Source organism: Strix aluco, chromosome 22, assembly GCF_031877795.1.
Source record: "Strix aluco isolate bStrAlu1 chromosome 22, bStrAlu1.hap1, whole genome shotgun sequence".
NCBI lineage: Eukaryota > Metazoa > Chordata > Aves > Strigiformes > Strigidae > Strix > Strix aluco.
In genome coordinates, this window is record NC_133952.1 from 9,049,700 (window position 1) to 9,065,092 (window position 15,393).

General features: G+C 46.7%; 1 protein-coding gene across 4 annotated transcripts in view; it reads left to right on the plus strand.

Moving 5' to 3' along the window:
• The first annotated feature begins 2,461 nt into the window (after nucleotides 1–2,461).
• Nucleotides 2,462–15,393, plus strand: part of CDC42 (cell division cycle 42) — a 28,963-nt gene continuing 16,031 nt past the window's right edge. For 2 of the 4 annotated variants that reach the window (XM_074848385.1, XM_074848388.1), the window contains exon 1: nucleotides 2,462–2,540. The gene's annotated coding sequence lies outside the window, so the exon portion shown is untranslated. Of the gene's footprint in view, nucleotides 2,541–6,768; nucleotides 7,012–15,249; nucleotides 15,332–15,393 lie in introns of those variants that run through there. The other 2 variants (XM_074848386.1, XM_074848387.1) reach the window with 2 other exon arrangements.

Sequence of the window (15,393 nt, forward strand, 5' to 3'; positions counted from 1 at the left end):
AGGGAGATGTTTGTAGACCTCCATAAGCTTGTGATTTCACGCACTGGCCTTTGGTGGGATTTCACACGTGTTTTCCTACATCTCCAGCAAACACCCCTGACCCTCTCTATCCCATAACGCCCAGGTGTCCTGCAGTTCCTCTGGGCACTGGAAAATCTTTTGCTTGGATTTGCCCCAAAAGAGCAAAACCACTAAGGCTGTAGCTTTGTATGAAAATATAGAGAAGGTATCAAGAGGCAAGACATGGAGACAGTGGGCTCGTGCTCAGCGCTCTCTGCACTGCGGGAAGTGGGGATGTGGCCGCTGAATGGTCCTGCTGTGGGACCATGTGGGAGGTGATGCTGGAAAAGGGGAATCATTCCCCCAAAACACTGACTGGTTCCTCCAAAACAGCTCGCCCAGTGCTGCCATTTTGTCTGGTTTTTGATCTAATTAAACCCAAAGAGCTGAGGCAACGTCAGAAATAGTGGAAGGTGTTGCTGCAGAGCCGAGCAATCCGTCCTCTGGAAAGTGAGCAAGGATGGAGCCGGTGGCAGAAACATGAGCTGAAGCCTCCTGCAACACTTGCAGCAAGGATGAGTTTCTGGAAGACCAAGGAGATGGTGCTTGGTGGAGGACTCCTCGAGTCCCTCCAGATTCACAATCTCATCTGTTCATCTCAGCCTCTATGGAGCCGTTGCCTTTATGGGTTTTTGGCTCGATGGGGCAAGGTTTTAATCCAAAAATCAGCTGGGAAGAGTCAGCAGGATGTGGTGCCGGAGGGCAGAGGTTGGCTGCAGATGAGGTACGGGCCATGTCTCGCTCCTACATGTTTTTTAAGCCTTTCATTTAGACGAGCTTGGGCCCTCTGCTTTGCTTGGAGGAACAATCACGTAGGTAAGGAGTGAATGAGGCAGAACCAGGGGCTGCAGGCTTGCAGCTGCTGTTCCAGCTGCAGCACATAATGTATTTCCCAGATTAAAAGGTTAAAAATCAGCCATCTCTTGCAAGACCACTTCCATTTATGGCTTCATCTCGAAAATTAATCTTGAAAATATTCCTCTCCCTTTGCTCTTCAATGAGCACTCAGGGCAGTGGTCTGAATGTGGTCTGAGGGCAATGGTTGCTCTGAAATCCCCAGGGATGGACAGTCTTTGCAGGAGGAGACACAGATGGGCTTCTGACACCATTAAAGTTGGGCAGAGCAGTTTTTGCTCCATCTTTGGACGTGCAGATAAACCAGGGCTCATTTAAAAGGGCCGGCAGAGGGATGCTTTTAGCGTCTGATCCTCTCCTGGATGCTCCCCAGAGCCAACGCTTGCTGACTTTTAGGGCTGCTGTGAGCCTTCTTGTCTTCTTCTGGTCCTGAGAGATGGATTTATTAATGGCTCAATGGCATGAATGATAACTGAGTGAGGGAAAACATCTCTCAGACGTGCTAAAATTGCAGGAGGCACTGAAGCAGGGCCAGGAACTGCAGGCAAAAATGAAAATGATAGAGAGGGGGTTTTTCAGCCTTTTCAGATAGTTTTCAGCTGTTTGCAGCAGGGATTTTTAACCACAGGGTTTCTGCTGCTTCCACCTTGAGCCACACTGCAAGACCGACAGGTCTTCCTGGCTTTTAAAAATTAACTCTAAACAAGTTTTCTGTTTCAGGGCAGATTTTGGTTCCTGCTTCTCAAATTGGTAGAGCCCGGAGATTTTCTTCTTGTGCTCTTGTTCTTGAAGGGTAATATTTCCTTTTACCTGGGGGGCTTAGGGGTGTTTGGTTATAACCCCTGTGAACATCCCCTGCACTGCGGGGCCGTCGCCCACCCAGGGAGACTTCAGTAAAAGCCCCTCTGGGATGGCAGCGCGAATTAGCTCATTGTTGCTGATTAACCCCTCATCCGTAATTCCCCAGGATTGGGGGGCGTGCAGCGGATCTAGCAAGGTTAATAAAATTTGGGGATGGCTTTTGTTCTCCCTTTGGGGGACAACGGGGACCTGGGAGAATCTCGCCGGGAAGCACCCACGCAGCATCGCGCCCCGACATCGCGCCCCGAGGATTAATTCGGAATCAGGCCCGTTCTTTTGGGCAGCGAAGGATGGATCTCAACAAGAGGAGTCGCAGCTCTTTGGTCCTTTGTGTTTCAGCTTCAGCTCCAAGCAGAAAAAAAAAAAAAAGGAAGAACAAACCGGAGGGAATTTGTTAAGGGTGCTGCAGGGGTGCACGTGCACCCTGTAGGGGAGAACTTGTGCCCTCCATGTGCTCCGCTACGGGGTGGGGGGGGGTCGCACGGTGCCCGGGGTGTTTGCTTGGCACGGGGGGGGCCCGGCCCGGCCCGGGAGATCCCCCCCCGCCCCCCCGGTGGGCCTCGGGGTCCCGGGGGCGCACAAGCCGCTCCCGGCGGGGCGGAACGTGCCCCCCCCCCGCAGCGCCCCCTGCCGGCCGCGCCCCGCCGCGCCCCTCGGCCGCGCCCCGCCCGGCGCCCGCTGCGTGGTGACGTCAGAGCAACGTGCCCCTGTGCCTGCGCCGAGGAGACCCCGCAGCGAGCTGCCAACGCCCGGCGGAGACTGAGGTGAGCGGCCGCGCCGGGGCGGGCACGGCCCCGCCGCGACCCCCCGGCCCTGCCGCGACCCCCCGGCCCCGCCGCGACCCCCCGGCCCCGCGGTCCCCGCCCTCCGGCCCCGCGGCCCCGCCGCGCGGGAGCCGCCTTCCCGGGCCCGCGGGGTGGGGGGTGTGGGGCCTCCCCGAGCAGCCGCCAGTGAAGGGGGTGGGGGGGCCCTTCCCAACGCCGCGGGCGGGTGGGGGAGTGCGGGCTTGCGCCGAGCCCCCCACCGCACCCCCGGTGCCTGTTGAGGGGGGTCTCGGCGTTTGTGGGGTCGGGTCTGCCGGGGGGCGGCGGTGGCGGGCCTCCTCCTCCTCCCCTCCCCCGCTTCCTGGCGCGGCGGGCGGGGGCCGGACCCTCGGCGCTGGGGAGCGGCGGCAGGAAGCGCTCCCGCTCCTGCGCTGGGTGCATCGGCCAGCGCGGGGGCCTGGGCCTGGTTCCCCGCCGGGGCTGCCCTGCCCTGGCCTCCCGCTCCGCCGGGCGGCTTGGCTGTGCTCGGGGGCCGTGGGGCAAAACCCCGGGGGTCAGCTTGTGCTTGTGGGGCTGCAGGTTGGGCTCTCCGGCCTCCTCCAGGCGAGGAACGCCGGGCACCACAGCAGCGCTGAGCCGCAGCGGGGGTGCGGGCACTGTGAAGGGCTTAGCTTAAGCTGTATGTGCAGCAAAAAGTCAGTTCCTGCACGAAAATGAGTTGGGAGGCGCTTCCTGGGTTTTCCTTCCTTAGGTGCGAGGTCGCTGGCTTAGTTGAAGACTGTCCCACAGTGCAAATGATGTTGCGGGTTTTGGCTGGGGTAGGAGCCGGCACTGCTCTGAGGGTTGGTGTTGACATACACGTCTCCTTCTTTGAAATCTCCTCAAGACGTATATACTTCAGCAGCGTGTCACCTAGCTGTGTTTTAAACGTTTGTTTTAGCGATCTGGACTTCAGCAGTGTTTTTTCCTACGAGCAGGTAGAGCTTGTAGCTGGTGGCGACAGTGGGAGACGCTTGTATAGCCAGGTAGCTGTGAACATAACTGGCGTTGTGAAACCTGTGCTTAGTGAAGAATTGCAAAATTGTCAGAATTCCTGTTGCCCTGTCTGTGTGGGTACTGCAAGTGGTGGAGCCGGAGTGGCTTTGCTACCCTCTTTTGGCAAAAGCCCGGGGAAGACAAGGCCGTAATGAGGAGGCCATGTTACACGGCAACTGGGTAGTCAGAAGTAGTTCGGTCTGGCCATCTGTGATTGTCTTTGTCTCCTGTTCATCTGTGTTTCTTCTCTCCTAGGAAAGGAGGTGCTAGCTGTCTTTATTCAAGGTGTTAAATTGCAGTGCCCCAAATATCCTTTTTTTTTTTTTTGGAAGGGATTTAAAACTTGGATCAAGCCCCTCGTTGCTAATCAGAGTAACTCAGTAAAGCACTTAAAGCTTCTCTCTTTCAGTTAGCAAAAAGATCTTATGCAAAACCAACTTTAGATAGAAAGCCTTTGTATTCAATTAGCTATACGTAGAAAATCTGTTGTTCTGCTTGGTAAACTGTTCTTTCTTGTTAGTGTAGGATTATAGGGGAGGTAGTATGGGCAGATGCATGTTTGAAACAGGTCTTATGGATGCATACAAGACTTCAATTTTTTGCTAACTGGGGAAGTGGTTCTGTGTTTAAATGTTCACTTGTACGCTTCAGTAACAATGAGAAAGAGGATTTTTAAGTCTTGGCAAGGAATAAAACTACTGTGATGCAAGATAAAACATGTTTGCAGTTTGGTAACATGTTCTGGACAGAAATTTTAATCATTAGATTTGCATACTTTGAACTTGGTTATTCATGACCCGCGACTGATGCTCTTTAATTCATTACGTGCCCTGCACTGGGATTGGTTGGTTGCCTGAAACTGATGGCCAGTTTTGGGAAGTTGATGATGTTTTCACCGTTTAATGGAAATGCTCTGGAAGTCCTGGAGTATCTAAAATGGAAACTGTAGATTTTCTACTAAAAGAACAATAGTAAACAGAAACAGAGCCCATCTGAAACTCCTAGGGATTTTCCTGATGAGTGTGCAACTGTGCTCTTCTTTCCTGTAAAGCGTACGAAAGGCCCATGTGAAGTGCAGCATGTAGTGGACCGCTAATCCTGATGTAAAAGTTCCTTCTGGTTAAGATGCAGTTGTAGTACTAACATAAATTTCCAACTCTTATGAGCACAGACAGCTGGACATCTTAATTAAAATCTTTTCAACAGCTATCTGTTAACCTACAAGCTTCAAAGTTAATACAGCATATTGATGTAGCTGGCTTCCAGCCCTGCTTCTGGATCCTTGTACAATAAATGAATATGCATTATTGCAGTTGAGGTGTGTGTAATCTGTTTTATGCTAATGTGAGTGCTCACAGCTTTTAAAAATATCTATGGGCTTGTGTATTTTAGCCCTCTCTTTCCTCTGGTTGCCTCTTGTGGTCAGCTGGGCTTTCATGCCGTCATTAGGGTTGATCATATGAATTTCAATGATCCTAGCTTCTGGAGTGTAGCCTGTAAGGAGGAATTGTAGGGGGATGTAGTTATCCTCGCACTTGAGACTGTTCCAGATGAAAGAACAACACCTTTTTTGTAGGAGATGAGGATGCTGTCAAATTAAATGGAAGTGAAATTGGTTTCTGGTACTCCAGGTAGCAAGAAGCTCTCTTTAACCACTTAGGGTATTGTAGACTTCTGCCTTGGCTCATCTCACCCCATTGTGCTAAATGCAGGTGAAAACCCCCCTATTTTTAGTATTTATTATATGACAAATAAAACAATTTATTGACTAGATATGCTTTTATGCTGACTTTTAAAAAGAGATTTAAAGTACCTTTACACTTCTGCAGCCTACTGTCATTTAATCAGGTGACTTCCTTCAAGCCTTCTTTAAAACAGCTTACACCATGATAGCTAAGGGTGTCCATCAGCAAGGTTTACCCCTAGAAATGGCAGGTAAACCCTTTCACCAGAGTGTCCCCTAGGTCTAAAGCCTGGCACAAAGTGACCCCTCCCTGAGTGTGTCTGGCCACCCCTGTGCAGCGGTCAGCTGCCTCTTGCAGCCCCTGCTGCATCTTCATGGTGGTGCTCAGGTAAGTGACAGAAATGGCATTAAGACAAGGTATTCCCAGCATCTGGTGGGGGATCTTCTAGATTATTTTTGGGTGGAAGAACTGGGTTTTGTGTGCAATAAACTTAAAATAATGAGTACAAGAATCAGAGTTTCAATGTTGTTGTCTTGTAATTAATCTTTGTAATCTTCCCTTTGAGTTTCAGATAGTGACTTCTGTTTTAAAGAGTTTTAAAACTTCAGAATACTGTTTGTCCTGTTCTCAATAAAGCAGCTATTCTTTTCTTGAGATATATTGACTTTTCTAAACAAATGACATTTTTATAAAAGAGTTTAGTTTTGAAAAAGCTCTTACAAACTGGTGTTCTATTTTAAGGTCTTGGGCTGCTAATTCACCCCATACTCTTGAATGTTACGTCCTAATTCCTAGCAGGAGAGTTGGTCTGTGCGCTGTGCTCTTGTCTTGTGAAAAAACAAAATAAAACCTTTATAAAAAAAGTAATGCCTTTCTGTCTGGAGGTGGTGTGCAGACACCAGCTCATCTGTACCAAGACTTAGGTGCCTGTGGTCGGATTGCATGGTATCAGCATGTGTTTTTTTAAGTGTAGACCAAACAGGGTGAAGGTTTTTACCAAGCTAACACAGAGTTAGAGCAAATCTTAAACTGTGTAGTGGAGTGGGACTAGTTGAGGCCCAGCGGCAGACTGTACAGTGGGATAGGATTGCTGTCACTTGTGGTGCCAGGCTCCCAGCAATAGCTGAGGCTGCCAGAATTGTCTTGGTTTGTAAAAAGCTGTTTTGAATTGCTCAGCCTTTCTGAAGTTGAAAGATGCTGTGCTGTGTTTTTGGCCAATTATGAGTGTTCTGTTTGGGGGGAAAAATGACAAAAATGCTCCTGCAGCTTTGGATGTAAGGAAAGAAGGCATCTGCCACTTCATAAACTGGTGTAGCTGTTTGCATTGGGCCAGCTGTGGTTGGTAAACAGCTGAATGCAAAAGGGCTTGTTGTGGGAGGGCTGTGTGCTGGGCTTGGATTTGACAGCAGGCATGCTCTGGTTGTGGTTCACCTTGGTGTGTCAGGAGCCTCTAGGTCAAGTTTAGTGATTTTTTTTTTTTTTTTTTTTTAATTATTTTTTTTTTTTAGTGCTTGTGAAGTGATGCTGAGCTAAAGGCTTAGTTCCTCTCAGAAGGATCCTCTTCCATGTCCTGGAGTGGGGGCTGTTAACTTCTTCTTGAGTGTCTTCTGCATTTCCGTACCGAGAAGCTGCCAGTTGCCCGGCAGGCCCTTGGTCCTGCTGCCTTGGTGGCGATCGCGGCGCTGCGGGTGGCTTTGCCTTCTGTGCGAGGAAGGGTGGTTGCAGCTGCTCTGGTTCCTTCCTCTGGTTAGGTGAGTGCAGGGCTACCTCTCCCACCTCAGTCCTGCTGTTAGCAAGCTTTCCAGCTGCTTTGTTTTGCTAGAAACACCAAGATAGCTCTGTGCCTGGGAAAAGTTGCTTTTGCAATGTTTTTTAACAACGCTTTATCTTTTTAGTCCATGGACAGTGTGTTGCTACTTGGCCTGAGCTATCCTCCCCCCCAACACCCCACCTCCTGACGGCTCCCTGAGCACCCACAACTGTGCCGCTCCCCGAGTGTAACAGGAATGAGGGGTGATCTTTTGCAACTGGTGGGCATGCAGGGTGCTTCCCATTATGCAAAACCGTGCCTCAAAATAGAGGAACTTCTGCCGGTGTCTGTTTTACTACTCTTAAATGTAGTTGGCCATGGGTATGGGGAGAGAAACACCGAGGCTAGTGCGCGCTGGGATTTGGTAATGTACGTGAATAGGAGTATAGGTACAGCTCATTTTTAAAAATATTTACAGTGTGAAACTAAGCTGATAAAGGTAGTGTTTTTTTAATGTGGTATTAAAATACTGAACAGGATTTTGTTACATGGTAGAGTAAACCAGCTTCCCGTAGAGTAGGAAAATGACGAGTAACAATGAAAGATTAAAATGCCTTTGACAGAAAAGGACTTAATGTAAGCCCACACTTCCCGATGTTTAATCTGGGGCAGGTTTTCCCAGTGCTGACGGCTGGTTTTGACAGTGTAACCTTAATCAGAGTAAGAACAGAGAAGTTGACGCTTTTGCTTTCTTCTGTTGAGTTTGTGGTGAAGTTAAAGTAGTTTTTCTGAGCCATGAAGTGGGACAGATGGGCAATGCCAGTGCTAAAGCGGGTGCTTGCAGCACCCTGTTAACTGGTGTGGCAGCAGAGGGCCTGCTGAGTCATACTCTGCCTGACCGGACTGCACGGGCGGCTTGAAGTAGGACTAAATTCTGATAATTTTGAATTTAGGACTAAAATGCAATGACATGGCTTTCCCCTTCTTTTTTTGAAGTTGTAGAACTTCAAGCATGTTGGTACTGCTGGTAGCTTAGGTTCAGGCCTTTAAAATTCCCCCACCCAGCTGTCTTCACTTCCTATCTTGTGTATGTCTCTGCTTTACCAGCTTGTTGTGAGGAGCCTTAGTGAAGATGTGCAAAGCAGATGTCAATTCTTACATAATTAGAAAAAGAAAGTTGCATTAAATGTAGAAAATAGCGGTTCATCTCAGTTGCATTTTGAGATCTCTTACTACTTCCTTGGTAATTTGTAGTAACTTGTCCAGAAATGGGAGCTTCAAAACCACAGAGGTGTTGATACACAGGTTTTGTCAAGTAGCCGACTTAGGGGTGCGCCGAGATCCCAGACACATACTTTACCTCAAATGAGGATTCCCATAATAGCAAATTTTGTGGGTTTCAAGAACAACATCAGCCTGAGAACTAAGTTAGGCCTGTCATGGTGACGGTGAGCCCTTGTCTCTTCATAGAGCTCGCTTTTGTGGGCCTGCCTAAACATTTCTCATTCTTGTATCCAGCACCAGGTTGAGACTATGGGTGTGGGCAGGCGTGTGAGGCAGAGCCCACCAGTGTGCTCTGCTGCTGTGAGTCTCTCCAGCTTCAGACTGAGACCTGCTGGCTGCGCATCTGGATCTTTACCCAAATTCTTGTGTTCGTCTTGACACCGAATTGTAGCACAACTGAGCTTTTTTTGGCCATATGTCTCATAATTAGATGCCTTCCATATGAAGCGAATAGCAATGGTGGGTTTTGGAGATCTCCCTTGTGGGGTGCAAATGCTGAGGTAGGATTTAAAGGATTGTCTGACTTGTTAGTAGCAATTTAAAAAAAAAAAACAAACCACCAACCAACGCTTAAGAAGGGTATCTTTCTCAGGATCCTGAACTGATGCGATACAGGATTGTTTCTTGAGTCTGTCCCTTCTGCGTTCTTCAGGTTTTGCCTTGGACTTCCTGATTTGCCTTGTTCTAAGGGAGTGCAACTCCTGCGCTGGTTTGTAGTTTGACAGCCTTTTTAAGCTCTGTTTAAGAAATTAAATACCCAGGCCTTAAGCTCAACTTGGAATCTTTGGGAGCAAACACGTTTTTGTATATAGCTTCTGTGCCTGTAGTAGTCTGAGCTATGGCAAAGACAGGCAGGTGGTCTTGGGTGCCAGGTGGTTTAGAGCATAATATATTCTTTTAAATTTTGTTTACCACATTGCTAGCATAGACATGGCAGATGTGATTAGTTCTGGGGTGAGATCTCCATGAAGAAGGTGATTCCTAGCAGACAGAAAGGTGGGAGATTCGGGTCATGTCTGTAAATGGCTGCTGTACACCTGCAGAGGAGGATACTGGCCGTGGTAGTACTGCTCTTGAAACCAGTTTTGTCTTCCATGCCTGTTAGACTTTCTGGAGTTCAGCTCGTAATCAGAGTGTGGCTTCTTTCACTGTTTTGCATCATAGGTTTGTGACAACATCAGTGCACCAGGAGGCCCAAGGTCTTTTAACTCTGTGGTTGACAGCTGAACTCGTGTGGTCTCTTCGCTAGTGGCTTGTGATCTTTGCGGGGAACTGATGTGTTGTATGCAGTGACCTTTGATGAAGTGTTTGCTGCACCAGGTTTGTAGTACTGGCATGCAGTTAGTACCTTCTTCATGTAATGCTGGTAGGTATCTGTGGTGGGGAAAACCTGATTGCTTGGATTGTAGTAGCTGATTATCTCTCTTTGGTGCCCCAGATTTGGGAGACTTGTCGCTTTGAAAAGCAAAAGTGTATTTTGCAGTAGGGGTAGAGGAGGTGGCAGAGGGCAAGGACCTTGAAATGGTGGGGCAGAGGTGCCTTGAAATGGCTGTGATTAATCCAGGAACAAATTGTCAAATAAAAACAAATACTTTATTTAGATACGTGTTTTTATAAGATATGAAAGTAGCATGGAAGGATAAAAGTGGCTAACAGAGATCAGCATGTAAAATCCTGTGAATGTTGTTCTTTTATTGTGGAATCCTGAGTGCTTTGAGCCCACAGGAGTTAGGTGAATAACCTGTTTACTGTATAATTAAATTATTGGGGTGTGTGGGGGGGAAGGTCTTACTCTTAGTTTTCAGAACTGGCTCTGTTTTCCTGCGGTGTGGAGCGGGCTTTCAGACAGGATCTGGAAGCTGAGGTGGACTGGTTGTTTCAACTCGTGAGTTAATGGTGTATACTAAAGAGCATCATGAAATGGTTCTTGGTCACTGGCTGGCAGTTGCTTGCAGCAAGCTGAGTTTAGCTGGTACCTGTGATGAAATGGCAGCAGTTTCAGTCCTGCCTGAAAGAGGAAGTCGTGGTGCTGCTGAGGCTCGACAGGAAACTAGTGCAGGATGTGTAGACAGATTTGACAGCTCGGTTTCCTTTGGCTAGGAGAATGTACACATTTAACCTGAAAACAGACTTCAGTAGCTTAAAAATAAAAGGAATCTTAAGCTTGAAGGCTTGTGGTTTCTACTTGAAAATTGCATGTACAGCAAGAGTGAAGGCAAGATACTGCAGATTCTTACCTCGGAATAAGTAGGGAACACTGATTGTGTACAAAGACCCACAGAATTTCACTTAATTCTTCACGATCAGTAGTTCATCATCTGAATTACAGACAGTTTTTATAACTAAATCTCCCATAGTAATGCCACATTTCATGTGCTTGCCATTAAAATGGGAAAATTAGGCTTGCACAAGAGGGGTTGTGGCTCTCGGTGTCAGGGTGCATTTGGGACAGCATTTCTTGCAACTTGTGCTTAGTAAGTGGGAACTTGCTGTAGGTACCATGGATTTCTTCAGCCTTTGGTGATCTGTCAGTGTCTTTTGGTGCGTGCACAGGCCTGTGTGAAGAAAGTGCATAATTCCAAATTTTCCTTTGCGCTAGGAAGGATTACTGATGTACACAACATCCCACTGGAGATCTCGGTTAACTCTTTGTTGCAATGCTTACATCTCTGTTACCCTGTTTTGGGATTAATCCTAAATGCAGATCAGCTGTCTTTCATAAAAGTGTAACTGAGCTTTAAAGCAAAATTCTGTAAAATGGGCCTGTTCAGTCTGGAATAGGGCTGTCTGATGAACTTGACAAAGTTTATAAGGCTTTGTAATCTGCAGCTTCCAGAATGCTAGATTCTAGTTTTCCAGGATACTGTTGGGTTCTGTGAAATCCTGCGCCTGTGATCATGTGCTGAACAGGTTAAAATCCCCAAAATATTAGAAGTGTGATCGATCAGTTAACATGTGCTTTACTGAAGCACTGAAGTTTTTAGTTACAATACAGAGAGGTTTGAGAAATTAAATCCATTCAGTGTTGGTTTTTTTTTTTTTAGAAGTCTTTAGATCTTGTTGAACAGAACTAAGTCATATTGACTTGCATTACATTCCCAGTTTATCAGCTCTCCTTTCTGGGCTTGGCCAGGTGGCTCACAATTACATTGCTCAAAATCCACTCACTGCACTCAAACTGGGATGACTTCAGTATTTCAGTTCCCTTAGATACTTTACTTGGAGCGTTGTCTAGTCCTGCTGGGTGTTGTATATGTAGACTTCCTTTTATTAGGCTACTTTGGAGGGGGAACAAACCCAAACCTCTTCGAGGGAGGGAGACACAGAGAAGTTGGGGGGGGGATGAGTTATTCTCTAGTTGTATCTCATATTGGACTAAATTATGTTTAAACCACAAGTCAATGTATGTGTCTTTAAAGCCTTTCCTATGGGAGAGTAGGTCCCAGGATGGTGCATCTAAGCTCCCTGAAAATGAGTTTGTTTTTAGCTGTGTTCTGTGGACCTCTTAGAAGTGAAAAACATGAAGTAGCTCATCCAGCTAATCTAGAAAGCCTACTAATCCAAGTAAAATAACCTATTCAACAACTCTACTTTCCCACTGGGTAAGACTTTGGAGGCCTATGCTTAAGACTCTAAATCTGTTTAAAACTTAGGCTAACTTATTTCACTATTTAAAGATAAAGTTATATATCCATTAAAAAAAAAAAAGGCTGAGGGGATCCCTTTACCCGAAGATGTGCTCGAATGCATTTTGGTCCTTTAAACATGTAATCCTGAAGTGTCTAATGGGGGGGGGGCAATTAAACAACTGTGTGAGAGAAGTGGAAGTTGCTTGGTACATAGAGAACTTCTAGTAGGCCAGTTGAATTTTTTTTCATGGTGAATTTTGCTAACATCTTCCTTTAGAAAGAAGGAAAAAATAAAAACACCCCAGCCTGCCCCGGGCTTTTCCAGGTCCCCTGTTGAGCAGTTTAGGTTCTGCTTTATGCTCCAGAGTAAGGCCTTGGGTTATTTGCCCTCTGTTTTGTTCCCACTGCCAGAAAGCTTAAAAGGATTGGATCAGCTGGTAGGAAGAGGTGGCTTGTGGCTTGAGTTCAGGGCCTTTACCTCACACTAACACCCCAGCGCAGGGTGGTACATGTTTGAATTGGTGATGCAGACTGTGCTATCCCTTCAGGTGTGGGTTTGAGCTGCAGGGTGAGAAAGCAGTGCTTTTATAGGAAATACTCTTAATTTGAACTGCTGGTGTTCCCTACCGTATGAGTAATTACGTAGATCAAGTTGATCATTTGCTGCAAAAGTCAGAATTGACTGTTGCAGGAATAATGCAACCTGTGTGCAAGGTGTGTGTGCACAGCTTGTGCTCGGTCTTAGCTGGGGTCTTTGAGCTGAGCCCTTACCAGAGTACAGCAGCTGCTTCTCTCCCAGAGCCGGTGTGGGCACTTGGCTGTGTCTGAGGGCAGGAGGAGGGGGGAAGTTTGCAGTACAGTCAGGTGAGCTGATGTGGTTTCGTTTTGTTGCTTGCTTGATGCTCGCCGGAGGAATGAGTTTTAAAGAGTAGCACTAAACACATCCCTTTTTTTAATGAAGGCATGTGTGAGCTTATCTTGTATGAGTGCATATTCGGCATTTTAAGATTTATAGTTAACCATGGACTGGTATGCTGCAGTGAGCATAGGAAGCGCTTCAGAGTCTGGATTTTTCCTCTACTGTGCTTCTTTCTGGGTTCTGGAAAGGCTGTCTTGAAGCAGATGTGCAACCTGCAAATTATGGTTAAATGAGGAAATACAAATAATTGGGGCAAAAGGGTAGAAGAGGAGGTAGAGCAGGAAGAGGGGGAAGAAAATCAGAATGGAGGAGGAGGTGCCTGCCAGGGGGAGGGCAGGGTGGAAAGCGAGATTGGGTTTGTCTAAAGGGGTGTCTGCGTGGTGCTGGATGTGCTTGTCCCCTAGTGATAGCACTTGGGCTGAGCAAGGACAGCTGGAGCAGGGGTGTCCTCAGCTGGGGTAGGCAGTGTAATGAATTCCACTTAAAATTGAAAAAGCATACAGGAAGTGGCTGGGAAACCCTGTGTGGAGGGTTGTTTTATGCTTCATTTATTAACTCTGAAAGGAATTTGCAAAGGCTGCTACCTGTGCTGTGCAGTGACACAGCTGAATGGCCGTGTTTGGGCAAATCCCAAAGCAAAAAGCAGATGATGGTGCCTTATTGTGTGGATAAGGCTGGCAGGCTAGTGAGGCATGCTGGTAATTTAGGCTGGTTTTACTTGGAGTGTGCTTGAGTTGGTTAGCTAGGCCATACCTGTTTTGATGTCTTTTCCTTTTAAAATCATCTGAACAAGTGACTCATCCCCTTCCACCTTTGTTTTGAGCATGAAGCCTTTCTTAATTGGGGACTGAACTGCTCTGTTCCATTGCCTGCTTTCTTTCTGGTGACTTTTTTTATTCTAAAGTGTGACTCTTCCTCTGTGTTCTGCCTTGCCGTGCTGGTGGCACTGATCTACATGAGCACCTTTGCAGTTGAGGGAATATTGACTAATATTACTTAGATATAAACAGTTGAGCTGGCCTGAACACAAAAAAAGTCTTTTGAAATGGAAATGATTGCTTTGTTCTTCTGAGTAAATGTGTGCTTGTTTCAGGGCCAAATTTCAGAGCTTTTTGTAGTATTAATGAAGGGCCTGTTGATATGGCTTTGCTGGGCGTCCTGCTGGTTGTCTTGTGTGAAACAGGTCTGCTGCATACATCAATAGATTCTATTATTTTGATATTGAAATACAGCACCAAGGAGAGGGTTGGTGATAATGCCTGATGCCTACGCAATCCTTCATCTCTGTATATGTTGAAAGAAGATGTATAGATAGCAGTGTTGTGAGTGCATGACGTACCAGATGCTGGCTGGTACATGGTGTCCTGCTCTGACAAAGACTCTTTGCTGCCATTTCCTAAAATTGACCACTTGTGGATCTCTCTATGGCTTGTAGGAATGGTGGTGATTAGTATTTCCCTACAATATTTTTTTTAGGGACTTTAGAGGATGTTTATTACCCAGGTAGATGTCTCTGTCTAAATCTTTGGGCATCCCTGCAGTATCTGAAGAGAGGCTGGTGGTGTAAGGTTTGTTTTCAGTCACTAGCAATTACCTTTCCTTGCAAGTGTGATGTGATGTGCAGTATCAAATCATGTTGCTAGCTTTGACCAGAGTCCTCAAAAACCTGGAATTGCATTGTACTTCTTGAAGGTCACTCTGAGAACTGAAATCCCCCAAAAGTTCCCAAATGCATAGTTCAGTAGGGTTTGATTCAGTTTTTTAATGTAGGTACCCAGAAGTGAGAGCCATGGCAACATCCTTGGTAGGCTAAAGCATTGCCACCATTCTGAGGGTAAATTTGCTGCAGTGGATGTCTCTTCTTGTTCCCTCTGCCTCCACCCTGGCAAGGGGTAACTCAGTTTGCAAGTCTTTGCTGCTGTAATTAAAACTACTTCCAATAATATGGAAATGTTGAAAGTCAGTGGGAGCTTTGCCACTTAGGCTTGCTGGGGTCAGGATTTCACACCTGTATGTGAATGAATGGCTAGAGGCCTGGTACTTTTTCTAATTAAAGTAATATATAAATGCAGGGCAGCTGTGTCTGGCAGTGTTAACTAATGTTTGGAGGAGGTATTGATGGCAAATACTGGTTAATGTGCTAAAGTCTGTGCTGGGACAGTGTCGAAATAGCTGGGTGCATTATAATTTTGTAATGTCTGGAGAGTAATACAGTTCCTTGGGAACCAGATGCCCTGCTGAGCTGCTCAGTGCTGTTAGCCACTTCAAAGGTGGCAATGAAGGTATGTGTTAAGTAGCAACTTTAACCAAAAGATTGTAGAACTGTACTTAGCCTTAAAAAAGGCGAGGGGAGGAGGAGTTCATCATGTTTACTTCTGTCCCTGCTTATTTTTATCCCATAAACTAGTTTCAGAGCTCACACTGCTGTGTTTCCTGCTGAGCTTTCTTCACAGAAGTGCTCTCCAGAGGGAAGATCTCTTGGGAGGCAGGTGTGTTACTTAGCAGCTATCAAGACCCAAGCTTAAACTTTTGGCTTTCAGTGTGTGTAAGG